The following is a 21,516-nucleotide window of genomic DNA, read 5'->3' as shown; positions in this document are numbered from 1 at the left end:
CATTATTGACATCCAGGTCTCGCGTCCTGGTCTTTTCTAATCACACATTTCCCATCTCACCAGAGTAAAGAAATCTCCTATTTTCTAATAGCACATACCACTTTAGCCTGTTTTCAGAATTCTATATAAATGTGAGATTCATCTTTTTTTTACACACATTATCTGTTCATTTTAATAGCTGTCTAGGGGGACGGCAGGGTAGCTCAGCAGTTAAGCATCTGCCTTCAGCTAAGAGCGTGTTCCTGGAGTCCCTGGATCGAGTCCCACATTGGGCTCCCTGCATGGAGCCTGCTTTTCTCTCTGCCTATGTCTCTGCCTCTCTCTCTGTGTATCTCTCATGAATAAATAAAGTCTTTAAAAGAATTGCTGTCTAAGAATCAACTGTAAATATACCAGATTTTTTTATCCCTATAAAACAGGGATGAGGGGCACCTGGGTGGCTTAGTGGTTGGAGCGTCTGCCTTTGGCTCAGGTCGTGATCCTGGGGTCCTGGGATTGAATCCCACATTGGGCTCCCTGCAGGGAGCCTGCTTCTCCCTCTGCCTTTGTCTCTGTCTCTCTCTCTGTGTCTCTCATGAATAAATAAATAAAAATTTTAAAGAAAAAAAAACAGGGATGTTTCCAGTTTGATGCTATTAAGCATTGTGCTACTATGAATATTCTTGTACTTGTCTATTGCTGCACATTTTCTGTTGGGTATATATGAAGAGGTGATTACCTGGTCATAGTGTATATATACTCAGATTTAGTAAAAAAATCTGAGTCAATGTTTGTTCAAAGTGAATGTACCAGTTTACCCTCCCACCAGCTGTTTTAACAAGGCTTGTAGTGATGCCTCATTGTAGCTTTAATTTGCATTTCTCTGTTGACCAATGAGCACTGAGTTACATGTTTATTAATCATTTAGATACCCTCTCTTGTGAAATAGCTGATTCTCCTGCCTATTATTTTTCTGAATTGTATTTCTCTTAATGATGGGGAGTTCTTTCTATATTTTGTATATATGCATATGTGTTGCTGAATAACTTTTCTTGCTTTTCTGACTTTAAGTTTGTATTTATTTAAGTAATCTCTGCACCCAACATGGGGCTTGAACTCCAACCCCAAGATCAAGAGTGCCAAGCTCCTCTGATTGAGCCAGCCAGGCACCTCATCTTTTTAAGTTTCTTAAAATTGTCTATGATCAGAAATTCCCAATTTTAATCTAGTTGACTCTAGCAGTCTCTTCACTTATAATTAGAGTGGGCTGTGGTTTGAGAAATCTTTACCTATCCCAAGTTCATGAAGATATTCTCACCTATTATAAAAGGTTTGTTTAACTTTCACCTTGAGATATATAACCCTTAGATTTATTTCCTGTTAGCATGCAGTAATTTCAAGTCTTTTTTTCCTGCAGATATTTAGTTAAACCAATGCAATTTATGAGGAGGAAAGCCTTTCCAACTCTTTTGTAGTGCCATTTTTGTTGTAGGAGTTATTTTCAAGTCTATTTATTTATGGGCTGTTTCTGGCTTTTTATTCTGTCTACTACATTAATTACTATTCTTACAGTAACTCTAGTCTTAAATATTGAAGGTTTATAATAAGTTTTAATATGTGGTATTTTTTTCTTCTTCAACATTGTCTTAACTCTCCTTGTCTTCTTGTTCATATGATTTTTAATAGCTTTTATATTTAAAGCAGTTTTAGATTCATAGTAAAATTAAGAGAAAGGTACAGAAATTTTCCATTTATCTCCTGCCCCTACATATTATGCTTGGCCTCCCTCAGTATCAAAATTCCACATGAGAGTGGTCCATTGGAGAGTGGTCCAAGTTATCAAGTTCAATGCACCTACATTGGCACATCACTGCTACCTAAGATTTATAGTTTATATTAGAGTTCAATCTTGATATTGTGACAGATATATAATGACATGTATCCACTATTATACTATTATACAGAGTAGTTTCACTGTCCTAAAAATCCTTTCTGTTCTAACCACCCACTCTCTTTTCCCAGACTTCTGGAAACCACTGATCTTTTTACTATAGTTAACAGTTTTGTCTTTTCTAGAGTGTCATATATTTGGAATTACAGTGTTTAGCCTTAGAGATTGGCGTCTTTCACTTAGTAATATGTATTTAAAGTTCCTCCATCTTTTCATGGCTTACAGTTCGATCTACAGTCCATTCCAAGGTGTGTGTGTGAGTGAAGGAGACAAGGTCTGTTTCTATGTGTCTAGATTCACTTTTTTTGCATGTAGATATTAAATTGCTCTAGCACCATTTGCTGAGAGGACTATCTCTGTTTTTTTCTCTTTTTTCAATAATCAGTTAATTATATTTATGTAACCTATTTCTGGACTTCCTATTCTGTTCCATTAATCTGTTTTCTATTTTTTTTATCAATATCATACTCTCATACTTATTGTAATTTTATAATAAGTCATAAAGCATCAGTCCTATGACTTTATTCTCCTTCATCATTGTGTTAGCTATTCTGGGTCTGCCTCTGTGAACCTTAGAATCAATTTATTGATATCCACAAAATAACTCACTGGAATTTTATTGGAATTTCACTGAATCCATAGATCAGGTTGGGACCAACTAACATCTTATCACTATTGAATCTTTCTATCCATGGACATGGAATATTTCTCCATTTATTTAGTTCTTTGATTTCTTTCACCACAGTTTTATAGTTTTCCTCACATATATCTTGTGCACATTTGTTAGATTTATATCTAACAATATAACTTTTTGAGTGCTAATGTAAATGGTACTGTGTTTTAATTTCAAATTCTACTTGTTTAGTTCTGGTATATAGGAAAGTGACTTTCCTGTATTAAACTTATATCCTGAAAATCTGCTGTAATTACTAATTATTTACAGGAATTTTGGGTTGATTCTTTCAGGTTTTCCAAATAGACAATCACGTCATTTACAAACAAAGACAGCTTTTATTTCTTCCTTCCAAATCAGTATAACTTTTATTTCCATTTTCTGTCTTATTACATTAGGTAGGACTTTCAGTATCTCATTGAAAAACAGTAGTGAGAGGAAACATCTTTGTCTTATTCCTGATTTTGGTAGGAAAAAATATAGTTTCTCACCATTAAGTATGACATTAACTACAACTTTTTGTAGATGTTCTTCATCAAGTTCAGGAAGGCTCCTCTATTCCTAGTTTGTTGAGAGTTTCTATCATGAATGGATGTTGATAATGCGAAATGTTTTGTATGCATCCATTGATATGATTATGTGATTTTTCTTTAGCCTGTTGATGTGATGGAATAGATTGAACCTGCCTCTTATACTTGGAATAAATCCTACTTGGTCAGGTGTATAATTCTCTTTATACATTGTTAGATTGATTTGCTAATATTTTCTTGAGAATTTTTGTATCTATGTTCATGAGAGATATTGGTCTGTAATTTCCTTGTAATGTCATCGTCTGGTTTTGTTACTAAGATGATACTGGCCCCATGGAATGATTTAAGAAGTATTCTCTCTACTTCTATATTATCTTTGATTTTCTGTACGTTGAAATTTATCTTCACAAGTGTAATTTCTTTGTTTTTGTTATTGTTTGTTTTCTAATTTATTCTGCTTGGTGTTCTCCGAGCTTCCTGCATCTGTGTTTGGTGTCTGACATTAATATGGGGAAATTCTTATACATTATTGCTTCTGATATCTTTTCTGTTCCTCTCATTCTTTCTTTTTCTGGTTTCCCATTACACATCTGTATGTTAGATATTTTGTAGTTGTCCCATAGTTCTTGGATATCCTCTTCTTCTTCCTCCTCTTCCTTCCTCTCCTACTCCTTCCCTACCCTCTTTCTTCTTCCTACTTTTTCTTTTACAGTATTTATTCCTCTTTTTTCTGTTTAGGAAGTTTCTACTGACATATTCTCAAGTTCAGAGATTATTTCCTCAACCATGTCCAGTCCATTAATGAGCTCATCAAAAGCATTCTTATGTATACTACAGTGGTTTTTATCTCTTGCATTTTTAATCCTGTCTTAGAATTTCCATCTCTCTGGTTATATTATTCATCTGTTCTTGCATACTGTCTGTTAGAGCCCTTAGCATATTAACCATAGTTGTTTTAAATTCCCAGTCTGGTGATCCAATATTCCTGCCATATCTGGCATGATAATCTTTTCTTTTTTTCAAATATCTTTGTTGCACCCATTGAGATGACCATGTGTCCCATAACCACCCCCCTCCCCGCCTTTAATCTATAAAGGTGTAATATGCTGATAGATTTTTCTTATATTAACCCAATTTGAATTTCCAAAATTAAACACAGCTTGTTTGTGATGCATTTTTGTATATAAATTAGATTTTATCACTGATGTTTTATTTAGGATTTTAAATCTATGTTCATGAGGATACTGTTCTTTTAAATTTCTTTTGATAGAACTTTGCAGGTTATCCTTGTCTCATGAAAAGAATAAGAGAAGGAGAGAGGGAAGAGGGGAGAAACAGAAAAAAAAAAGGGAGGGAAAGGAAGGGAAAAAAGGGAGAAGGAGGGAGAGTGAGGGAGAGATTTCCTCATTTTATATGAAAATTTTTATGTAACATTGGAATTATTAATTTCTTAAATATTTGGAATAATTCACTGGTAATCTGATCTGATATTAGAGATTTCTTTATGGATAATGTTTCTTTAAAATTCTGTTTAAAAAAATAAATAAATAAATAAAATTCTGTTTAGATTTCGATTTTCCTCTTATGTAATATGCATACTTTTTTCTCCTTAGAAATATTCTTATCTCATTTACATTTTTTGATTTATTGTCATAAATTTGTTTGTAATGTTTTTATATCTTCATCCTAAAGCTGTAGAACTAAATAATGTTACCATTTCCATAATATTGATTTTTGCACTTTATCTTTTTTGTTGTTAGTCTCTCCCAGAAATTTATAATTTAACCTTTTATATAAACCAATTTTTGAGTCTTTAAAATATCTCCAATATATTTTCTATATTAATTTCTTTGTTAATTTTTATTATTTCTATTTTTTAAAGATTATTTATTTATTTATTCATGAGAGACACCAAGACAGAGGCAGAGACATAGGCAGAGGGAGAAGCAGGCTCCCTGCAAGGAGTTGGATATGAGACTCCATCCCAGGACCCTGGGGTCACGACCTGAGCCAAAGGCAGATGCTCAACCACTGAGCCATCCAGGTGCCCCTCTTATTCTTTGTTTAGATTCAATTGTTCTTCATATGAATGTTTAGCTCACTGATTTTCGTGTATTCTTTTTTCTTAATATATACGTGTAAGGCTATGAATTTCCCTCGAGTCACAGCTTTAGTGATAACCCATAGGATCTGTTGTACTTTATCATTCAGTTTGCAAATATTTTCTAACTGAAATCATTATTTTTATAAAGCATTTTTCCACTAGCTTAATTCCACTGTCATCAGTGGAATAACATATTCTTTGTGATTTTAACCCATTAACTTTTGTTGAGATTTGCCTTATGGCCTATTTATATTGTCATATTTTAAGACAGATTTCAAATGTATTCTGAATTATTGAGTACAGAAGTCTCTGTATTTCAAACAGATCAGAGAGTGATTACTGGTGTGAGCAAATTGGAGCAGAATCTGCCTGAGTTTGGAATAAGAGAAAAAGCCTGCATCTCAAGGAAGTTTGAATAATAAATCTCTGCATAAAGCTAAAATTCCTGAAGGATGATACATTCACTGAAGAATTAGGAAAATGAAATGCTTGCCCACAAAAACAAAACAAAGCAAGTCAAAAACTAACCAACCAACAAACAGAAAATAATCCAAAATATTCCTCTTTCAATTATTTTTATATCGAGCAGGAAAACAATTTTTAAAAGGAGGTAAAACAATTTGAAATTAGCCACCATAATTGAATATATTCATATACTATGATGTGGGTAGCCATACTTGTGTATGTAACCAGCTTACCCTTGTTTTCTTAATCTTTTATGTTATCCCCTTTTCCAAAGTGTTTCAGGTTGAACAATACACTAAGTGATCATCCTATTTTAACCCAGGTAAGTAAATATAGAAGTAGATATAGTAGAACAAGAAAAATTCTTGTTCATATGCTCCAGGATAATTCTATGAGAATGCTTCTAGGAGCATTATTTGTGATAGCAAAACCTGAAATCAAACTAAATACACCTATTAGCAGTAGAATGAATAAATAAAATGAGACATGTTTTTAATTCTGGAATAGTATATAGAAATAAAAATAACTAAATATTTACATCCAACAAAAGAATTCTTTGGGTAAAAGAAGGAAGTGACTGAAATACACATACATTATGTTTCTATTAACATGAAATTTAAGCACAGGCAAATCTATATATTAAGCCATGTGTATATATATGTAGCAAAAGTAACAGATTCAAGAAAATAATTCATGTAAAATTGAAAATAGTCGATATTTCTGGCAAAGAAAAGGGGATTTAAAAGTATAATCTGAGGATTTTGAATGTACTGATTTCTTCTTTAAGATGGATGGAGCTACTGAACAATAATCAGATGTACTCTTTAAAAAAGTATGATATATTTTAAAATTCTAAATTCTGAAAATTTATTAAGAAATATATTATTGATTTTTTTCACCCAATACCTATATTTATGTGTCTTCTTCAGTTGAGATGATAATGCTTTTAGCATTGATTTTAATAGCTCTTGGTGTAGCTGAGATAATAACCTTTCACCCATAAAATGTGTAGGAAATAATTCCCTCCTGCTTATTATTAGCAGAAAGATAAGTTCATAAATATATTTTTGTTTTCTTTAAAACAATACAATTTCTCCCATTATTGTGTCCAATTTTATAAATTTGAATTTAATTGTTTCATCATTCAGAAAAGTGCCAGTTTTACTTCTATACCAATCCTATTACCTGGAATTGAATGGCTTTCTTTGATTATATTTTCACCTTTTGGACTCAAGGACCATTGGTTGCTCATTTGGAAGAGCCTTTTGGGATTAGTCAGAGAAACAACCTTTCTTAAAGACAGCAAACTCAGTCCCAGGTGGACTGTGGGGGAATGTGACTGCCTCTAGGTGCTACAGCCAGTGGGCCACATAGTTGAAAATGGATGCAAGGCTCCTTGACTCCAAGTCAAGCCAGTGAACCATTCCCATGAAGAGCTTTCAATGAGATTGCTTATGCGCTTGCTTAAGATAAAAACAAATACATACATAACTTTAAACTGCCAAGTAAAATAACCCTATACACTATGCTCTTGATATGTGAATGACTGGATGACATATCATGTTAGGAAATAGGGGAACCCTGCATAACTGCTATTTATGCATCAATGATAAACAAAGTTGAATAAATGTATTAGGACTGAGACTGCAGCTCAAAGTTAAAACTGGCCACCAAAGGGAGGAAAATAGCAGGGACTAATATGTTGTGATGAAACAAACCACATGGCCTTACCACACACATCCCACACTATACTGCGTTAATCATTCCTATAGCTTTCATTTTGAGTGGCTACCTTAGCCATCAATGTAATGGGTAGTGTAAGAAATTACATCTTACATTTAATTGTCACGTTGAGCAGCACTGCAATGCAGGCTTTCTTGGAATTTTAATAGAGTGACCTGGCTGGCTTGCCAGCTAATATAAAATCAGCCTTCTAACTACTTTCTTTACTGCTGTCTTGATGACTTCAACTGATAAACTCTTATGACCTTTCTCAATTTAATTCAATTTGTTAGACATTTCAAATGGAATTTTTTTACACAAATTAATGGTAAATGAGGGATTCCCCCCCTCACCAGCCACCCCCTCTCTTTCCTCCAGGAAAGATTACAATAGATGAATTGGAATATAACGGGCTAAAATTGCATAAATGTTCAGCATTAAGTCATGCAAGGCAGCATGCAATTTTATAGCGCAAAATATTTCCCAAATTGTTGATCTGGGGTGAATAACTAAAACAAAATTTGAGGTTATTCTTGTGTTTGATGGAAAATTAAATTCTGTGGTTGATAATATGGCCTTTCAGTTCAGACAGACATGGGTTTGAGTCCTGGTATGCTATTTAGCAACTGTGTTCTAAGTAGACAAGTTGTTCAGCATCTCCAAATGCCACTTTACTTAACATGAAAATGAGAGTCATAATGCCTATATCATATAACGATTATAAGAATTTAATGAGAAAATGTACATAAAGCACCTAGCATGGTGTCTGGCACATAAAAGTGCTCAATAACTGGCTCATATTTCTGCTTTCCACTGTTACACCCCATCAAAATCTATCTCCCAGAATCTGCATCTCCTGCTGTCCCAAGGTTCTTCATTTCAGCCAGATGTTCTTAGGTAATACCGGGTTTAATTAGTCAGGCTGGGATAGGTTCCTGTGCAAATAAATCCTACAGCAGCCCTGAGTCTCACAGAGGTAAGGATTAGTGTAGTTTTGTAGGTCTCTGACTCTGGTTCCTGTGGACACCTGGAAGCAGCATTAAGGCAAAGCCACTCAATTCCAGAGCCTTCAAATGTTTTCTTTTTTTTTCTTTTTTTTTTTTTTCTTTTTCCAAAGTTAAATTAGGGGAATCAGATCTATTTATAGCTGATGCTACCAGGGTGACCATGGACTTGTCTTACAACAACTCTAATTCTAAAAGAATACCTCCTAATTGTCCGTAGCTTGGACAGCATGGCTAAGCTTACCCAATTCGATTTGGAATAATTCTTTTTTCCCCCAAATTTGGAGCCATGCTATACCTAAAAGGACTACTTGGTATAGTTAGACGACCTATCACCCATTCCATGCCAGGAGAAAGAATGCTGGTCATGTTCCACAGCTGAAGAGGAACAATTAGCATAGTAATCACGTTTGTATACTGCTTCCTCTTGCTAGCCTTAGTTACTCTACCCTGGCCAAAAGTTTGAATTATGGGCCTTCCTCCTTTAAAATAAATATATATATATATATATATATATATATATATATATATAATTTATTCATGAGAGAGAGAGAGAGAGAGGCAGAGACACAAGCAGAGGGAGAAGCAGGCTCCATGCAGGGAGCCCGATGTGGGACTTGATCCCGGGACCCCTGGATCACGCCCTGGGCCGAAGGCAGGTGCTCAACCACTGAGCCACCCAGGGATCTCTGGGCCTTCCTCCTTGATACGAGATAAGGACTTATAAAATACCAAAGCTATTGATCATGAAAACAAAGTTTTGAGTGAGAAAACTGGAAATGTGGTTCTTAATTTAATTAAGGAAAATTTAATTCTCCATATTTGTCTTTAACCATATCAAGTGGAGAAATGTGTAAGAGGTGAGATATTCCTACCTCAATAAGTATGCTCATGGTCACTTCTCCAGTGATCCCAAACACCCTCACACTCCACACCACACACCTTGCCCCTCTTTTTTCCAATCCCATTCTTCACTTAAACACTTCTCTCTACTAAGCCCAATGAATGCCTCAAACATGCAGCAAGCCGGTGCTATTAGAATCCCTTAGTTTTCTCCACTAAAAATAGCAGACACATAAACTCCCTAATTCCCCATTGCCACTAATGGAATTCCAGCCTCAAAGATTTTAACAGTTCTCTCCTCTTCAATCCAAGCTACTGAAATGCCTCCTGCTCTGCCAGCTCAGGTGTCATTATTTGGGAAATATTACTTCTCAACATTTTCTTTTTCCAGTTGTTTGCTTTTTTCATTATTTGCAGTTCAGCAGCTATTAAGATCCAGTGCTGCGGAAAACAACAGTAACAACAAAAGAGCCGCTTAATAACTAAACTTAAAAACCAAACTAGTCAGCAGCGAACAATGCCTTGTCAACATTTCTAAATGGAGCAGAAAGAAGGCGAGCCAAAAGGACAGAGAGAGGGCAAAAGAGAGAAAGGGATGCTTCCTGATGGATGAGTATGCATAAGTGCTTCAGATAATGGCTATGAGGTACAGCCTACAGCACATTAAAGGGGAGGAGGAGAGGAAAACAGTGAATGGCTTTGGAAGGGGACCCCAGGTCTATGATATGGACAGATAGATGCAAACATTGGTGAATGCTGAAGTCAGTACAGGCTTTCAGCACTATCCAAAAGTAGACTGTTCTTATGAAACCTCTCTTAGGCTGAAATGGTGTAAAGTGAACAGGCACTTGCCATCAATTTACATGGAAAAAACTTTTGAGCATTCTCAGGACCAAAAAGTAACCTCTTGGGCTTTTCCGATACCTTGGGACACCTCTTGCTAATGGGTGCACAAAATAAATTGAGATAAAGCGCGGATACTCACAGTTCAAAGCTCTGGCAGCTAATGCTGAGATGCTGAATGTTCTTCCCATGGAAGAAGCTTGGCAGAGCCAACCTTGCTGCTCGGAGTGTGTACTGCCCTCTGTACTGGCTTGCTGCAGAATAAACACCGAACGCTATTTTTGCTGTTCCTCTTTTTTTCATAAAAGCCGAAATTTTCTTCTTATTCCTTTCAGTTAGCAGAAACAGGTACTAATGGAGGTCTTTCATAAAAGTAGAGTGGCATAATACAAATTTTTGGAAAGTGGGGGTTATCTCCAGTATTTTGCCAGGCTACCCCTTACAAATAGCCTTTAATTCAAGGTTCTTCCCCCATCTGAACATCCCACCTCCCTTCTTTGTCCTCTTCCCACAAAACTTTGCCCTCAGATATGAAATTTATCCCCCAGCAGATGAAAGCTTAACATCTTCTCCCTCTGAAGGATATTTACAGGGATAGCAGACACTCTCAGAAACCTCAGAGCCTTCCTAGTCCAAAGTAAAACACAACAGATTTCAAGGAGGAGGAGATATTTTGGGCCTACGAGTTTTCTAGTCCCTATCAAACCATTACTCCCTATAGACATCTGTCTAATAAGTTATGTATTCTTAAATGGACTTCTTTCATGTTTTATATTTTAAGAGAAAAAGATAGAGACAACTGTAATGTCAGTTTCGGGATTAGGATCCATCTCCAATTTCCTCTGAATGGTAGGATGGGGGTGGGGGTGGGAAACCCTTCCTCTGTCTTAATGTTAGAGCTCCAGTCAATTTGAGTGGGTCAAATAGACCACTCACATTCTCAACAAGTAACAATCATCTCTTCTTCTGAGGCAGTTATTCACTGTCTCATCTAAAATAAGTGATTAAAAATTGTGATTTCTTACACTTTACAAAGGAGGTGTCAAACTTCAGCCTCTCACCATGGTTTTACAAAGCTGTGTTGAAGAATAAAGTTTCGTGTATTCAACTTGGTTCTCCACCATTATCCTGAAATCATCAAATCAATGCTAGAATAGAAGCTTGCAAGAATAAGTTCCCCAAACAGTATTCTGTGGTTCTACTGACATTGTCTAATAGTTTTAATTCAGTCTCCTCAGCCTTTCCCCCCACAGCCCTGCCAATTTTCCCCCAGACTACCCAATTTTTTGCTACCCCTAAAATGGATTCCTGACAAATTAAACTGTCTTACCACCCTACTGTCAGTTCCCAAAAAATCTAATTAAAAAATGCCACCTTTCTGAAAACTATGATCAAAACTTACTTCCAGTAGGACTCCTCATCTGCATTTATCCCATATACTTTATTTACTACCTTGTCAACAAAGTACCTTACTGGCCATCTTTAGTTGATCCTGACTATATGGCATCTTTACATGGATATTTAATAAAGATAATAAACATGTCATTTCAAAAACCATTCACCTTCTCCTCAGTTTAATCATATAATTCCAATATGAAGTTCTAAAATAGGCAAAAGGAGTTTACAGTGGGTAAAAAAATAGTGTGGTTGTTTCTGGAGGTGTGATTTGTATACTGGGAAGAAGGATAGGAAATTTTCTAAAGCAATGGTCAATGTTTTGATAAGAGTTTAGATTATATAGATGCATACAATTACCAAATCCCAGTAAACATACACTTAAGATTACTGCATTTCATTGTAAATTTACAAAATCAATTGATTTACAACCTTTCACACCTGTTTTTCTCTTAGTAATTCTCAGTATTTTTTTTTAATATTTTATTTATTTATTCATTAGAGACACAGAGAAAGAGGCAGAGACATAGGTAGAGGGAGAATCAGACTTCTTGCAGGGAGCCCAATGTGGGACTCGATCCTGGGACTCCAAGTTCAAGCCCTGAGCCCAAGGCAGATGCTCAACCACTGAGCCACCCAGGCATCCCAGTAATTCTTAGTCTTATAAAACTTCATCATTCACTCTTTCACTCAGAGTCAAATCTTGGGTTCATCTTTGGTTTACATTCTATCAACAAATCCTGTTGGCTCTAACTTCAAAATATTATTGAACTTAAGTTTTGTATTACTAGTATCCTTGTCCAAGCCACCATCAACTCATCCATGGACCACTATAGGTCCTCTAACTGGTCTATTTGCTCCCATTCTTGTTCTTAATTTCTCCCCCAGCCTCATTACCTAGTCTCTAGTTTTTTAATACCTATATTGAACCATATAAAGCATAAATCTAATAATGGATCTTCTATTTTCCAGTGGTTTCTCATCATAATTAGAATGAAATAAGGGCAGCCCTGTTAGCCCAGTGGTTTGGAGCCCCCTTTGGCCCAGGACATGATCATGGAGACCCAGGATAGAGTCCCACATCGGGCTCCCTGCATGGAGCCTGCTTCTCCCTCCGCCTGTGTCTCTGCCTCTCTCTCTCTCTCTCTCTCTCTCCTCTCTCTCTCATGAATAAATAAATAATATATTTTTTAAAAATAGAATGAAATAAAAACTCAACACCAAAAAAAAACCCAAAATAATCCAGTCAAGAAATGGGCAGAAAATATGAACAGACATTTCTCCAAAGAAGACCTACAAATGGCCAACAGCCATATGAAAAAATGCTCCACATCACTTGTCATCAGGGTAATACAAATCAAAACTACAATGAGATACCACTTTACACAAGTTAGAATGGCTAACATTCAATTCAATTCAATTCAATTCAATTTCAATTCAGGAAATAACAAGTGTTGGCGAGGACGTGGAGAAAGGGGAACCCTCCTGCACTGTTGGTGAGAATGCAAGCTGATACAGCCACTCTGGAAAACAGTGTGGAGGTTCCTCAAGAAGTTAAAAATAGAGTTAATCTATGACCCCACAATGCACTACTGGGTATTTACCCCAAAGATACAGGTGTAGTGAAACAAAGGGGCACCTACACCCCAATGTTCATAGCAACAACAATGTCCACAATACCCAAACTCTGGAAGGAACTAAGATGTCCTTTGACAGATGAATGGATAAATAAAATGTGGTCTATATATACACAATAGACTACTACTTAGCCATCAGAAAGGATGAATATCTACCATTTATATCGATATGGATGCAACTAGAGTGTATTATGCTGAGTAAAGTAAATCAATCAGAGAGAGACTGTTATCATATGGTTTTATTCATATGCAGAATATAAGAAACAGTGCAGAGGATCATAACTGAATGGAGGGAAAACTGAATGGGAAGAAGTCAAGGAGTATGACACACCATGAGACTCTTAACTTGGGGAGACGAACTGAGGGTTGCTGAAGGGGAGATGGGTGGGGGGAATAGGATAACTGAGTGATGGGCATTAAGGAGGGCACATGATGTGATGAGCACTGGGTATTATATGCAACCGATAAATTATTGAAAACTACATCTGAAACTAATGATGTACTATATGTTAGCTAATTGAATTTAAATAAAAAATATAATTAAATAAAAATTAAATATATCTGCCCCCATGGATTACAAGGTACTAAATTATCTGACTCCTGCCGAACTCTCTAAACTTATTTCCAACCTCTTTCTCCCTCCCTCTTTCCACTCTTGACATGCTGGCCTCCCTGATATTCCATGAAGCACATCTCCACCTCTCTACCTAAAGTATACTTTTCCAGATAATACCACACCTCACTCCCTCACTTCAATCAAGGCTCCATTTAATTTTAACTCTCAGGAGAGGTCTTCTTGATGATTCTCTCTAAATGAGTACTCCTATTACTCTAACTTTTTCCTATTTTGTTTTCATAGCACTCATTACTCTCTCACTCTCTCATACACATACACACACACACACACACACGCACACACACACTAGAGATAGAGATGGAGATAGATAATATTTGGGTTTAGAGAAGCAAAACCAATACGATGGAAAGAGAGATTAATATTGTAAGGAACTGGCTCATACAATTATAGAGGCTGAAAGGTACCCTGATCTGCTGTATGGAAGCTGGAAATCCATGAAAGCCTATGGTGTAATTCAGTTCGTCTGAAGAACTGAGAACCAGGGAAGCTGATGTTATAAATAGATTCCAGTCCCGATTTGAAACTGTGAGAACCAGGAGCTCCAAAGGCAGGATAAGGTTAATATCCTAGTTTCAGTAATCAGGCAAGAAAAAAATAAATAAGTTCCTTTTTCCCTTTGCCTTTTGTTCTACCCATGTCTGCAATAGATTGGATGATACCCACTCACATTGAGAAGGGCAATCTGTTTCACTGAATCTACTGATTCAAATGCTAATGTCATCTAGAAACAGACACAGCTAGAAATAATGTTTAATCTGAGCACCCTGTGGCCAATCAAGTTGACACATAAAATTAACCATAGAGTGTATTGAAGTCAAACCTTATTTTGTTTGCTGCAATTCTGCTATTACAACTCCTGGAACATAATAAGTGATCAAGAAATACCTCTTAATAAATAACAAGCTTTTCAGTAATGGATGTTTTTTAAAACTTTCTGTGATGGTCTAAGATGGCCACCACCAATCCCTTTCTTCTACATAAATGCATATTCCTATTTCTATCAAAAGAAGCCTAATCTTTATCCATTTAAACCTATACTGTCCTTAGTAACTTGCCTTGATCAATAGAATGCAGAAAAAGTGACACTCTGAGAATTCCAATGGTAGATTATAAGAAGTGTTGTGGCTTCTATCTGATTATCTTGGAACACTCACTTTTGACTCTCTTTTTAGAAACCTAGCCATTATACTGAAGGTCAAGTTGCCAAAAGAGACCACATGTACACTATCCAGTTGACAGTCCAGTTGACAGCCCAAGCTGACAGCTAACATCAGCCAACAGCCCTATGAATAAGCCATCGTGGATGCTCAGCTAATCAATCCTTCAGATAACTTCAGGCCTAACCATCATTTGATGATAACTGCATGAAAGATCCTAAACAACAGTCTCATAGCTGAGCCCAGTCAACCCATAAAATCATGACAGCTATTGTTTTAAGCTACTGAGTTTTGGGAATATTTTGCTGTGCAGCAGTAGAAACCAGAACACTCTTTAAACTATACTATTCTTTCAAATGTTTATCTCAGTATGTTTTGTAATTGTGGACCTCAGTATGTAAATACACTGACTCAGTGATGTTCTTTACATCTTCAAACGATGCCTGTGAACGTTAACTACCAGACAGGTCGCATCATCCTCCATGCACCTATTATAATATTGGTATTTGTGGAGGCACAAATACCAATATTATAATAGGACTTAAAATATCTGAATGTACTTATGGGGGGGATAGAGAAAAAAATGACCCCCAAAACAGACAAAAAGCAAAGGAGAAAACAAGCTGACTTTGGTCAAAATCTCTCAGGTCACCAAAAACCAGCTTCATAGTTAGAAGGACCAAAATCCAGGCCTACCCAGGGACTGATATAGGTGCTTGGAATTCTATAACAATGATTTGTGAGATCATAGCAAGAAATGAGCCCATTATGTGCTGAGAGCTAATGCTCAGTGGTTTTTTTCACTTTCTGATCTAAGAACTTTTAAAAAAAGAAGAAGAGGAGGGGGCAAAGAGCTTTTTGTTCATATGGGTTACAGTGATTGATATTTACCTTACTAGAAATCAAAACCTATAGAATGCTTTAAAAGAAAAAAAAAAAGATGATCACTGAAAACTGAAAATGTAGTTCAGTGGGGAGACAGATCTGTTTTGGCAACAACAAAGGAAACCTTTTGAAAGACTTGAACCTTGTGACAGGTATTGGAAGATAGGTGAAATCTGATTAGGCAGAGCAGATACAAAGGGTAACTTGAGGCGATGTCTCGGAAAGACATAGATTGAGAATGGTACATGCAAGATTGGCAAAGGAAGTTTTGTTTCTTAGAGCACTGAGTGAGGCTGGAAAATAAGAGAAGCCAGGTCTGGAAAAGAGGCTTGAAGTTTAATCAGTTATTGAGTAGTAATGTGTTCTTCTTCCTAGAGGGTGCTTATAAATCCCATTTGGCCAACTTTAGAGTTAGTATAGGATATTGGTTGAGTATACATATCCTGCAATCAGACTGCCAAGGTTTCAATCCAAGCTCCCACATTTGGTAGTTGTGTTGCTTTGGGCAGATTACTTAGCCTCTCTGTGTCTCAAGTCACTGTCTCTAAAGCATAACAGTAACAGTGACCCTGTAAGGTTGTTGTGGGAATTGCATATAACATATCTATAACAAGGCCTGGCTATACTGTAGATCCCTGATGAATTTTAGTTAATACTATGTCAATATTGTGCCAGGAAGGGAAATATTTGTAATGAAGTCATTATTTTGCCCTCTATGTCATAGTCTAAAGTCTTGTTTAGTTTATTGTCAACTAAAACATGTTGTATTTTTCAAACAACTTGGAGCAGCATCTTTGTTTATTAAGCCAATAATTTTGATAACTGGATAATTCTACTTTACTGCCCATCTTCATTATAAAAGAATACCCTAGATAGTAATCATTTATGTTTTTCTAACAATGGATATGTAAAGCTAAAATTTACAAATGTTTTCCACGTGTCAGGCATTATTCTATATGTGTTTCATGTGATGTTCATGACAACCTCACAAACTGCAAGAATGGATCATCAGGTTTGATCTTGTAACCAAAAGCTGTGCAAGTACCAAGATCTGTGTTATCTGAAAACACCAGCAGCAAAAGAATAGTGGCATCTGATCTCACAGATTTTATTTTCTAGTATCTGGTTCTTTCATTGGAGAGTCAGAAGAACTCTTAGCCATCCAACACTTTCATTTTATGGGTGAGTAAACACAAGTTCATGAACTTAATGTCATGAAAGGCAAATGTTCTTTCCACTCCTGTGCTTTGCTGTGAAATGTATTTGAGGACTCATTCATGAAGATCGTTTTATCTGGTATTTGGAGATAATAGTAATTTAATGAAGTCAATGAAGCCTCCAAAAAAAATTTTTTTTTGTCTTTTGAGGGATTTCAGAACCCTGAATAGCAGCACATCTCTTCTATCTTCTTCCCACCTTCTCCTTAGCCACCCCCATCCCATCTCCCTCCAATGTTCTGCACATTAACTTCATCACCACCTTACCAAACCTGTCACCAGATTTTGGAGATCTCCTTCTGAAATCTATACTAATGTACACTTACTGGGAAATAATCCTTAAGAAAAATAGTATGAATGTATAATTACTTAGACATTTTTAAAAAGTATGCTAAAGATTGCAAACTCTTGGAATTAGGGTAATTCAGTTCAGAACCTGTCTCCAACTCATTTTACAAAGTGACAATGTAGTTGCTAGTGGTTATTATAATAATTTTTTAACTATTTCAGATCCTTCCTGATTTTCCTAAAAAATATAAATCCTACTTAAAAAGTACCCAATAATTATTTTATCAACTTTCAAAAAGTTTGACTGGAAAACCTGGCAAGGCTCTTAGGAATTCATCTCGCCATGTCAGTCTCACCAAAGAGATGCTCACGGAGTCAGTAAGCCTGATTGTAGATGGGGCCTCTCTTAGCCTCTTAGTGTGATCCCCAAACCAGAGCCTAAGACGAAGGCTTGCATGAGGATAGTATGTAGGGAATAAAGCAGATAATAATGAATATCAATGAGGAGAAAGGCAATAAAGGATGCATTGAGTTGGCCATCACAAGGACACTCCCTCAGTCACAAACCTACAGGAGCTTTGAAGGAGCCTCAAAAATTACTTTCAGAATCATCTTCCAGAAGACAAAAGGAACTTTCAGGTTGCGTACCCTGAGTGCCAGTCAGGGTCATGCAAGCATGTTCTAATGTAAGAGAAGTCCCAGGGCAAGAAGGAAGGGGTACTCAGCAGAGCCCCAAGGAATTATACCTACTTTAAGCTGAGCAAACCCGACATGCCCCTGAAGCAGAGGCTGGTGTTTGAATTAGGACCAAGAGGATTTGTACTGGAGCACAAAAGGAGTGTGATACAGGATCTTAGAGATATTCTAGCTGAACTTGACCTTTTTATGGGAGAGGAAACTGCAGGCCAAAGAGCAGTGATTTGCCCAACATCTCATACGTCATTAACAATAGCAACAGGGCTAAGACAAATGTTAGTAACTCCTAAGCCAGTGTTGTCTGCTGCCCATTTTCTCCTTGCTGGTGAAACAACAACAAAAAAATCACAAATCTACGTTCACTATGTTCTTTTTAGATGTAAGTTTTTTAAAATGAATTTTCAGTTCCTCTGGAAATGACCAGAACTCTTTCATGAGTCTCTGACTAGGTACCAGGTAGTATATAGGGGCCATAATCTACTCTGCCGTGTAAGGTGAAATGATAAGACATCAGGTCCTCCTGTGGAAATGATTTCTACTAGCTCCATGTTCCACCTAAGGGTGTGGGTTCTGAGGCCGACTGTGTGAGTTTAACTTCTAGCTCTACCCTTTACTACAGGGAACTTGGTGAAACTAGTTCACTTCTTTAAGTTTCAGATTTCTCATCTTTAAGAACCAAAGGGCCAGTGTGGGGGTTAAATTAGATATCACATTTCAAGTATGTGAGACTGTGGATAGAAAGATTTCACAAATATTGTTCTAAAGAACTCCAAGTAACTAGAGTAGGCGTAGACCAAAATTTCAACAGTATCAGCTGCTTACAGATACCTTAGATTGTGTAGAATATTATCCACAGTATGATTTTTACACGCATTTCCTACAAATGTTCCTACATACATCTTACATCAGTTTCCTTGATTTATGCCAAAGTGATTATTATCACTTTGATAGTGATAGATTTCTAATCTTCTGCCTCTCTGAGGTATTCTTTCTCTTCCACCTTGAAAGCCTCCTGATTATTCTCTCTGCTGATTTAAATCTCACTGGTCTCCATGTCTAACACAGAGATCCACCTCTCACTGAATGACTACATCGCATAGGCTGGCCTAGAACAGGGACATAATAGATGCATGGGCACTAAATTAGCTGGATGATAAATGTCTCCTTGAGCATTACACTATTTTGAAACTTCGGATAACCTAGTTGAGCCAGCGAGGGAGCAAGAGCAAGTCGTCTTTTCCCCAAACACTCAATGATCTCCTCTAATAGACAAAGCACCAGGTGAGGCCCTGGGAATATTGCACTGAGTGAAAGAAAACTTACTCTGTAATCTTATGGTAGTTATAATAGACATATAGAGTAGCCAACCAATGGCCACAGCAAAACTGATCCATGTCTAAAAGCGTGGTAAGTGTGCGAGAGAAAAAAATACAGTGTTGTAACAGCAGAAAACTAGAGGAAGGAGTGGTTTTGAGTTGTCCAGGGAGGTCAGTGCATGTGAGACCTGAAACATAACTCCAAGGTAATCAGACGGGCATGTGTTGGAAGGGATCGAAAAGAGGGTACAGGAAAGAAAACAATAGGTGAAGGAAATGATATATTTACAAGACCTTATGAGTGGAAAGACCTTATTTTGAGGAACAGTTAAAAGAAACCCAGTGGGACCTGGTGAGACTGGGGCACAGAAATCAAAGGAAAATATGGCATGCTTGATAAGGCCTCAAAGTGATTTGAATAGCAATTCTGAAAGCACATTTTACCATAACATATCCATCAATCTCCCCATTACATGCAAGATATCAATATTTATTTCAATGCATTATGACTGTCCATAGAGAAATCATGAATATTCAGTGGCATTGTTTGGGTGGAATGCTCTCCAAAAGTCAATGATAATAGCAGGTGTAGTTTTAAAGTATTGATCATTCCTTCTTGTTAGAATTTATTACAATGTATAAATCTTAAAGTTTCTAATTTTTACCTCTAGCATGAAGGTATGCACACACACACAGTGTATATATATATATATATATATATATATATATATATATATATTCTATTCTTTCTATCTATCCACGGAGAGAGATATCTACTTTCTTTATCTCTGCATATATACATACATACATATCTATATATACACACATACATACAGCTGACCCAGTAAATAATGTAGCGGTTCAGGGTGCCCACCCCCTATACAGTCAAAAATCTGCAATATAACTTTTGACTCCCCGGGAACTTAACTACTAATAGCCTATTGTTGACCTTAAACTTACTGATAACATAAACAGTGAATATATATTTTGTGCATGCATTATATGATGAATTTTTAAAACAAAGTAAGCTAGAGAAAAGAAAAAGTCATCAAGAAAAACAAGGAAGAAAAAATACATTTATAGCACTGTATTTATCTAAACAAATCTGCATGGAAGCGGACCCACAGAACTCAAACTTATGTTGTTTAAGAGTCAACTATATATACAGAGAAATATATATATATATATATATATATATGTATGTATATATACACATGCATATATGTAATTGGTATATATGTAGTATATATATTTAGTATTATATATATAGCTCTACTTCTTACTACTATATATACTGGAAACATTAATTTAAACCCTAAAAACTAAGATTTGAGGGGCATTTGTATTTTAAGTCAATTTCTTATTTAAGAATTCATTTAATAGAATTTTACCAGAAATTTGGCATTCCAATAGTAATTAAGAAAACAAGGCTTGTAGACAAGTACACAGCTAGTAAGTAGCAAAAGTGGAGTGAAAACCTAGATCATGACTTCTCAACCACTGTTTATTTCATCGCCCTAGAAAGCTATAGAAGCTTGCTGACTCCAGATCATTTAAATGACAGTCAAGAAATGCTACAGCCACTCCCCTGGAACCACTGGAGTAAGGAACAAAAGCAAAGTTTTGAGCATCTAACTTCCTTTTACTAAGTCTCCTAATGCAACAATTATCTGTGAGCACACCAACATGTACGGGAGGAGTAAGGTGCCTGTACACCCAACATACCAAGGCTTGAAGCTTAGATAAACAGTTTTATGAAATTCCTCCACTAGTTTGATCAAAAGCATTCTCTTTCCTAAGAAAGCATGATAGAATTAATATGAGTGAATGTTACAGTAAGAATAATCTTGAACCTAACATATTTTAAATAAGTTACCTGTGACACACTCACAGGATATAACAGCACATCAATATGTCCTGAGAGCTCAGTTGAGAATTTCTACTTTAAATACCTCTTCTCACTTCCCTTCAACCCCTTCAACCTTACCCTTCAACCCCTCAATTTCCTTGTTTTCTTCCCTCTCGTGTCCTGCCTCTGCAGATGATTCTATGTGTCCTAATTATCATAGGAAAGAGAAAGAAGAGCCAAGTATTTACAAAAATGCTTACTTTTCTCTTCAAGATGGGCATGCAAGTACGAACTAGACATACTGAGAGGAGCAAGCCATCTGCAG

At 36.3% G+C, this 21,516-nt stretch overlaps 1 long non-coding RNA gene across 1 annotated transcript in view; it reads left to right on the top strand.

The window, feature by feature from the left end:
- LOC111096754 overlaps positions 1-21,110 on the top strand; it is a 34,945-nt gene extending 13,835 nt beyond the window's left edge. Inside the window, exons 4-7 of the long non-coding RNA XR_005362439.1 lie at positions 5,562-6,024; positions 14,956-15,977; positions 16,770-17,007; positions 20,864-21,110. This is a non-coding gene — a long non-coding RNA (uncharacterized LOC111096754). The remainder of the gene's footprint in view (positions 1-5,561; positions 6,025-14,955; positions 15,978-16,769; positions 17,008-20,863) is intronic.
- Positions 21,111-21,516: the final 406 nt, after the last annotated feature.

This window comes from Canis lupus, chromosome 7 (genome assembly GCF_011100685.1).
Source record: "Canis lupus familiaris isolate Mischka breed German Shepherd chromosome 7, alternate assembly UU_Cfam_GSD_1.0, whole genome shotgun sequence".
Taxonomy (NCBI): Eukaryota; Metazoa; Chordata; class Mammalia; order Carnivora; family Canidae; genus Canis; species Canis lupus.
The sequence above is the reverse complement of the archived record's forward strand: the minus strand, read 5'-3'. Positions and strand labels throughout refer to the sequence as shown.